Source organism: Apium graveolens, chromosome 11 (genome assembly GCF_009905375.1).
Source record: "Apium graveolens cultivar Ventura chromosome 11, ASM990537v1, whole genome shotgun sequence".
Lineage (NCBI taxonomy): Eukaryota > Viridiplantae > Streptophyta > Magnoliopsida > Apiales > Apiaceae > Apium > Apium graveolens.
Window position 1 is genome coordinate 77,632,610 of NC_133657.1, and position 8,435 is coordinate 77,641,044.

Here is an 8,435-nt window from a genome sequence, read left to right on the forward strand (position 1 = left end):
TTATGTTGCGTTTTCAAGGTCAACGCAAGTTTAAAATGTGTTTCTTATTTTATTTTTTCTATTTTTTAATAATTTTTTTAAAAAAATATTTACAAATTAATAAAAAAACACAAAATATAAATGCGTTTTTGAAAAACACAATTTTTAAATGTGTTTTCAAGTAATAAAAGGGCCATTTTTTAAAATTGTGAGATATTGGGTCATTTGTTCAAAAATTGTGATATAAAGGGCCAATACCCTCTTTTCAACTCATTTCACCATTTTTTTGCTTTTTTCTAGACGTGGTCCTAATGAATTTTAAAGAATTTACCGTGGCCAAAGTGTAATTTTTTTTTACCAATTGTGAAAGATCACGATTCGGGTTAAATCGTATAATACGCATAAACCGAACCAATATTAAACTCAACCAAACCGAAACCGAAATGTGTTTTACAATAATGGTTCAACTACTTTAAAAATTCGTGGGTTATGAATTGATTTTTGTTTGACCTTAAGCCAACCCCCTTCTAATCCGAACCACATCAATATATAAACATATATATATATATATGTATATATATACATAAGGTTTTACATTTATTATATAACATAAAACAATTAAATCGTATAATCAATAACTAAATTCGTGTTAAATCTCATCAAATAATCACAAACTTATTATACTGTTATACCTAAAATTTGACATTGGATCAATGCGGGTCAAATGCGGGTTGATTAGAGTCAAACTCGGCGCTGCGTTGCAAAAAAGGTGACGCGCCCAAGTCTGTAGGACGCGTCCACTTTGGTGGAAGTGTTTACCAAAGTGGTCCTTTGACAAGGAATATAGAAGGCGTGCCCATGAACGTAGGACGCGCCCACATTTTGTGGAATGTTTATTAATGATAATTTTGTGATAAGGAGGTTTGAAAGCACCTATCTGGTGTAGGACACGTCCGGGAACAGAAGATGCGTCCACCGTGATGAAGGTATCTAGCAATTGTGGTATTTTAGCAATGAAGGTTGGAGTACGCATCCAGAGGCTTAGGACGCGTCCTGTCTCTATGGAATGTTGCGAGAAGTAGTTGTTGGAAAAAAACAATGCAGGTTTCATGAAGGTCAGGACGCCCAATGTCTTAGGACGCGTCCTCTTGTGTTAAATGCATTCTCAAGGATGAGCTCAGGACAAAGCATGCATGGAAAGGAGCAATGGAAAGTTATTTTTACTAACGTATTTATTGCAGGTACTCTTTGAAGAATTCTCTTCTTGAGACGGTCAAGGAGGGGGATGTCCATGAAAAGCTAGAAGGCCTCCAGGGGTATTCCTGATGATTGAAGGCCTCCTCCTGTATTCAACGGGTGTCCTCGTTGGAGATGCGGGGTTACCTTTGGTGTGTGCTTTGGGAACTCTGTTCTTGTATTCAACGGGTATCCTCGTTGGAGAACTTTGAAGTCATCCTGCACTTTGCACCCAAGATCTTGGGATCACCTGTCCTGCTATCTGGTGGGTTATCCTCATTCGGGGGACAGGGACGTGTCTGGCATTTGGGGTGAACCGTGGCTATACCTGTGTTCGTAATTCAAGGGAGATAGCTATAGCGGAACGTTATCCTTGCGCAGGGAGATGCATTATCCGTGAAGTTATGCGATTACAAACGAGCCTTGGACCTTCGCGGTTGGGCCTCATAGTTGGACATTCCTAAAGCTAGCGGAAGATGGATTATGGATCGGGCCTAGGAATAAGAAGTCTAAACACATTAGATTTCTTGTTCCCCAAGAACTACGTGGGCTTGATTCCCTATAAATAGGGATACGTAGGCAAATTGTAAGGGGTCGGAAGCGAGAGCCTTAAGGAGCCACCACCAACCCTAAGCAATCTCAGCCCCCAATTTATCACAACCACCACACTCCGCTCACTTTTCAGGCAAAGAACCACCATCATAGATCTTGATTCCGGCAACGAACCTCAAACTTTGTTGATACCAAATTCCTCCGTCAACAAATTGGCGCTAAAAGGAGGGGCTGATCAAGATCATAATCTCAGGAGGAAGAGATGTCTCATCATGATGAAGGTTCTTTAACGCCAGAATTGAAGGAAAGCCACGGAGGAGGTTGTAAACAACGACCACAAAAGAGATTTGTGAATAACTATATTCGGCCAGGAGGTCCAAGGAGATTTGAATGTAGTATCCACGACCACAAGCGAGATCCATGGATGATGATTTCCAGATATGGGGGTTGAAGTTTATAGCCATGGCCACGAAGAAGCAAGGTTGGATGCAAAATTCGGATTTGGCGGGTTAAGAGATTTGTCTACACTGTTTTGGCCCTATCTCGAGTTCCGTAATTCAGATTTGAACGATCTTACAGTCTATGCGAAGCTTGTTGAATTCTCTTTAATTCGTAGATGATATGATTATGAGAATAAAAGTTGAGCAGTCCGAAAATAGAGGAAAACAGTAGCTGTAAATTTTTACCAAAAAATCCTATTTGATTTAGAAGATTGGGAGAATCCTATTTGGTTTAGAAGATTGGGAGAACCCTATTTGGTATTGAAGATTGGAGTATCCTATTCTAATTAGAAGATTGAAGAATCCCATTCGATATATAAAATTGGGGAATCCTATTCTAATTAGAAGATTGAAGAATCTTATTCCCTTAAGGAGATTGGAGAATTATATTCCAACAAGAAGACTGAAGAATCCTATCTGATTTAGAATATTTGAGAACACTATTCAGTTCAGAGGACTTAATCATTAGCAAATCTGAGGATGATCGGGAGGAGAACATTCCAGGAAGAAGGTATTACTACCATGAACTAGTTATCGCCGTTATGACGATTCCTCGAGGTAACACTCGACTAGTTTTATTGTGTTTTCCGTTAATTATTTCTGGGACTTGTGCAGGAAGAATATTGTGAAAGAGATTTAGCACGGAGGAAATCCCCACAAACACTTAGAACGCGCCTTGATGAAGACATCCGAGGCCCAGACGACTTCCAGCAAATTCCAGGAGAATTCACCGACTGGACACGTCCGTCCCTCTAGGACGCGTCCTCCAGGTAACATTCCAAGTTCCATATTAATTGTGTTTATTGCAGGTAGGAAATCTTATCAGGAAAAAATCCCATGAATTACCAAGCGCTGCGTCACAATATATTAAGGCGCGCCCTCCGCATGTGAAACATTCAGTGGAGAATTGCCCTCCCAGGGCGCGCCCCCACAAGAGAAAGCCTATGGAAGTTTTCAATGAATATGTCTTAATCATCATATGAGTTATAGTCACTGTTTCAAGAATGGCTCGGGTGGAACCACTACCTCGTCTTTCAAGACGCGCCCTTTCCTTAAGGCGCGTCCTCAAAATAATATTAATGGTTAGGTGAACTTTATTGACTCCAAGGAGAATCATAATATTGAAACTTCAGGAGACAAGAATCTATCAGAGTAGTGGTACCATGAATCCTAGGACGTGCCCCTTGATTGTCAAGGTGAGGCCCCAGGACATGAATGAGCTCCTCCATCTAAGGATGTAATGTTATATCCTCAACAGTTATAAGTAAACTCTCCAAGGCTATCTCTCTTAAGGCGCACCTTCATTGAAATACCCATGTCATCTTCTTCGACATTACATACATGATTTATAATGAAGCAAATGAAGTACAATGATCTTTCTAGTATGTCGAGAGTTTAGTTTCAGCGAACGCGCCCTCACATCCTCAATAATCTGAGTGAGTTTTCAGGATGCGCCCTGAGCATATCTGGCTCATATGTTAAGGCTTCTTATTTCGATATGATTATCAAGGTCATCTGGTTCTCTTTAGCAAAAAGAAAATATGGGAGTTGCATTAGAAACATATAAGAAAGATGAGGCTACAAAGTATTTTTGACAGGGTGCACGCTCGGGGGGTAGGTCACCTCTCATTAGTTCTGTGGTGTTACGTATTTCCACATGAATTAGATATATGGCTTTTCCTAAAAATCAGAGAGATGCTCAAGGTCAGGAAAACATCCATGTTTAAGAAAACGCTCAACTTCAAGAAAATGTCTCTGAGAGTGAGATGCTCTTTATCAGATACCACTTCGTGAGATGCCTCGATGAGAGATGTTTCAACAAGAGATAGTTTCAGCATCCCTTGAGCTTTGTTGAAGATAAAAGCCTTCTAAGAATATTGATCTTTACTTTTGTTTTGTTACATTAAGATTCTGTAGAAGACCCTTGTCGAGGTAGATGCGTCCTCTTACAGAGGACGCGCCCTCCAAGAATAATTCCCCTTGTCGGGGTAGATGCTCCTCTTACAGAGGATGCGCCCTCCAATGATGATTCCCCTTGTCGAGGTGGATGCTTTTATGTAAGGAAGCTCCCTCCAAGGATGATTCCCCTTGCCGAGGTAGATGCTCCTTATAACACCCTCCAAATCCGGGGTATAGATTTGGGGCATTATTAATAACAACTACAAACTAAACCTGCACAAGCGGAATATAAATATAATAATTACCCCGAACTAGTGCTATTCAGGATCTTTTAAGGTTAAGAGTTGAAAACAAGAACGACACACTAACTTTATTACAAACCCAAATAAAAACAATATGTCTCAAAAACTCTCTTTATTACAAAACTTTATTCTATCTACATTCTCACCACACAACTTTTATCCAAACCAACACTACTACTTATCCTGTTACACCCGATCTGGTAGTTCAAAGCTCTCTTCGGGGATAGGAATGAACACTCTTGGTATAAAAGGGTCCCGCTGCTTGACTCGCTTCTTGACTATGCGGGTTCTGATGGGTTTCATTCTCTACCTTAACTGTAAAACAATAGGAATAACAATAAAAGGGAATGAGCCAAATTTGCTCAACAAGCCTACGACAATATATATATATATAATATAAAGAGAGAAGAATAAATGAACCAATAAGTTGCTGGTTTGAACAACCATTTGTATTTGGATAGGATAATAATTTGCCAACACTGGCGAGTGCGAAATGAACAAGACTGGAAACAAGAACCAACATATGCACTATAACCTGCTGATCAGTCAGGATACAGTGCGGATCTATACCCAACTGCATAGACCCAACCAACATAAGGAGTACTCAGGCAACTATGGCCTATTAATTAAAGGCCTGAGTAAAAACCCAGCCCGTATCGTAACCATCCAGTCCAAGGTTTAGCATTCGAAATAATCGGAGTGCTTTTGATGTATCCCAACATCAGGATATATCCGAGTATATGTAATAAGGGTAAAAGTACAGGAATATGAATAAAGAATTCAATAAATTGGGAGAAATCAAGAATCAAAATGAAATAGAAACGAGATTCAATAATTGTGTAACAATGTATATGAACAAGAATTATCAAAGTGTAACCGATATGGAAAATGGGGTATAATTCACTATTCTGAATTTAGAATAGGGGAAAAACTTGTCTTGCGCGTACTTAACCTAGTTCAACTCACCGCCTTCGGTCTCTAGTTTGATTTGCCTTGCTGACTCTGAACCAATCATAGAAAGATAGTCGTTTAGATAACTTACTACATACGTGTATCTCGAATTGATACTACGCAACCCTATCAATCTACCCATGCGTTTATATCTGACTCGCATATACACATATAATTATATAGCACGTAAGGTTCACATAACCACGTAAAGCACATAGAACATAAAGCACATAATTTATTTTTGGACTCATAAATATTTTTGGAATCGATACTAGGCTCATACCTGTATTAACTAACCCTATATGATTTTATTACAATTTTTCGGGATTTATTTGACTCGAATCTACCCCTATTAGGGCCTATAAACCATTAACTATCACAACACCACTCTCTTTCGGAAGAAATTAAGACCTAAAATTATTTTTATTAGATTTGTTTCATTTTTGTGAGTCTAGGGTCTTCGTTTCACTGAAATCGGACTAACGGTTTAATTATTATGAATTAAACAAGATTTAATTTAATTAATAATCAATTATAAATAATTAATTATAATTAAATAATCCTTAATTATATTTTTAAATAATTAATTAATACTTATTGTATTTTAAAATAATTAATCCCTAATTATTAAGATTAATTACAATTTATTATAATTATTTATAAATTATTATCATTTACTCGATTAGATTGATTATTTATAAATAACTAATCGATACAATTAACTGATACATTATTTAATGAATAAATAAATATTACTCGAATCATAATCTAACTCAACGAGCAACTACTCGTATAAATACGAGCTACTCCGATCTTCGCATAACTATCGAACTATTATTATTACGATCATAGCTTATACGATTTATTAATCAATTAACTATCAGTATTTAATTATTCGGTACGAATAATCAGTACGGCATTCTTCGAATAATTATCGCTCGAATAATAATTCTAACTTAACGAATCACGACTCGAATAGGTACGAGTTACTCGGAATATTTAACTAATTATCGAATTATTATCCATATTATCCGATTACTTTTAATCCTTATTTATTAATTAATTACCTAATTATTAATTAATTAAATAACTAATAAATAATTTGATAAATGATTAAATAATTAAATACATAACTAATTTCAAATTTCTAAATTAATAAAATAATTTAGAAATTATTAATTATATTTTTTTTTCAGAATTTAAAACTGATTTTTAATTGATTTATAGAATTAATAAAACTAATTTTAATTTTACATAATATAAATAAATAATTAATAATCCAGAAACAACAAACAGGAACAGGTTTTCCGGGTTGGGGGATCAAACCCCTGGTTGAAACCGGGTTGGAAACCGGGTCTAACCCAGGTCTTCAAGAACAGGCCAAGCTGCCCAGAATCCGGCGATGGTGGCCGGTTCTGGCGAGCTTTCCGGCGAAATAAAAACACAGGCAACCAGTCACAGTTTCGTTCCGTTTTCGATGCAAAATCATTCCCCACGACCACAGCATCCCATACGCTGCAACATCGCCGTCCAACCTCTGTTCCTCCTCCATCTCCGGCCAAACTCGCGTTTTCCGGCCACCGTCCTCTTCAACTCCGACGAGCTTGATTTCCCATCAATCCAGGCACCGTTCAAATTGATTTTAACATGATTTTCACTCAGAATCTCACCAGAAACATAACTACACTAACATCACAACCTAATAACCCCTTGAACATTTTCTCCGATCAAATCACAACTATTTCCGGCCAAAATCCAAACCAACGATTTCGTACATGAAAAATTATGTTCTATAACTTAAAATAAAGCTTATTAACTCTACAATCTAACCCCTATAACCACAACAATCTCAGATTCATGTAACTTCAAAAACGAATTAAAATAAAATTGTATAAACTTGAAACTAAGAACTAATACCCAGAACAACCGTTTGTTCAAATAAATAGCATAAATCGACTGTAAACAAGTACATGAAACTATAACAAGCATCAAAATCAACCCAGAATCCCACAATCAAAAATTCCCAAATTCAGTTCATGAACCCTAAAATACAAATTGAAAATCGAAGCAACAAAACATGAAATTGATGGTATGAACAGAAAGTAGATATCGAGAGGATCATTTTGGTTACTCACATGAAAGATTTGAGCAACAGAATCACTATGAAATCTGATGTTTAATTCTCTGCTTGAACTTCACAACACTACTTGTTCTTGATTTTCTGATTTTTTAATTATAATTAACCAATTAATTAACCTTAATTCAGCTATTTATATTTATAAAAATAATACCCCTAAATAAAATTAAGGGTCTAATTACACATCTAATAAAAATATTTGGCCCCAATTTTTATAATTTTTGGGTATTAATAATGAATTTTTAAATATCCAATAAATACAAAATAAATGACAAAAATTCCCAAAAATTATGAATATTACAAAAATGCAAGGAAAAATGATGTATGATAATTTTATGATCATATAAAAATAAAAATGTGATTTTTGTGGGGTTTTTGGAACCCGAAGGGGTCCGGAAAAGTCATTTTTCACGAAAAAGGTAAATTTGTAAAACGTCTAAGGGTTCAGAATAACGATATTGTATAGGTTGTTTTTGGAAAAATAAGGCCAATGATTTTGTTTGAAATACGGGCTTTTAAAACATGGTTTGAGATGTACGAGTTTTGATATAAAATATATAACTTGCGATAAAACACTCAATAAATATCCAAAACACGTTCAGATCAAAGCAGTCAACTCGTAACACATAGCAATTAGGGTTTAATGGCTCAACACATTTAATCACATAATAATACACATAATTTATCTTTATTATATTATAATACAAGCGTAATTTCTCGGTCGTTACAATCTCCCCCCTTAACAGGATTCTGTCCTCAGAATCACACTATGTAAATAACTGAGGATACTTTTCTAACATTTCACTCTCGAGCTCCCAGGTTGATTCTTCAACCACTGGGTTTCTCCACAAAACTCTCACTAATGACATAGAATTATTT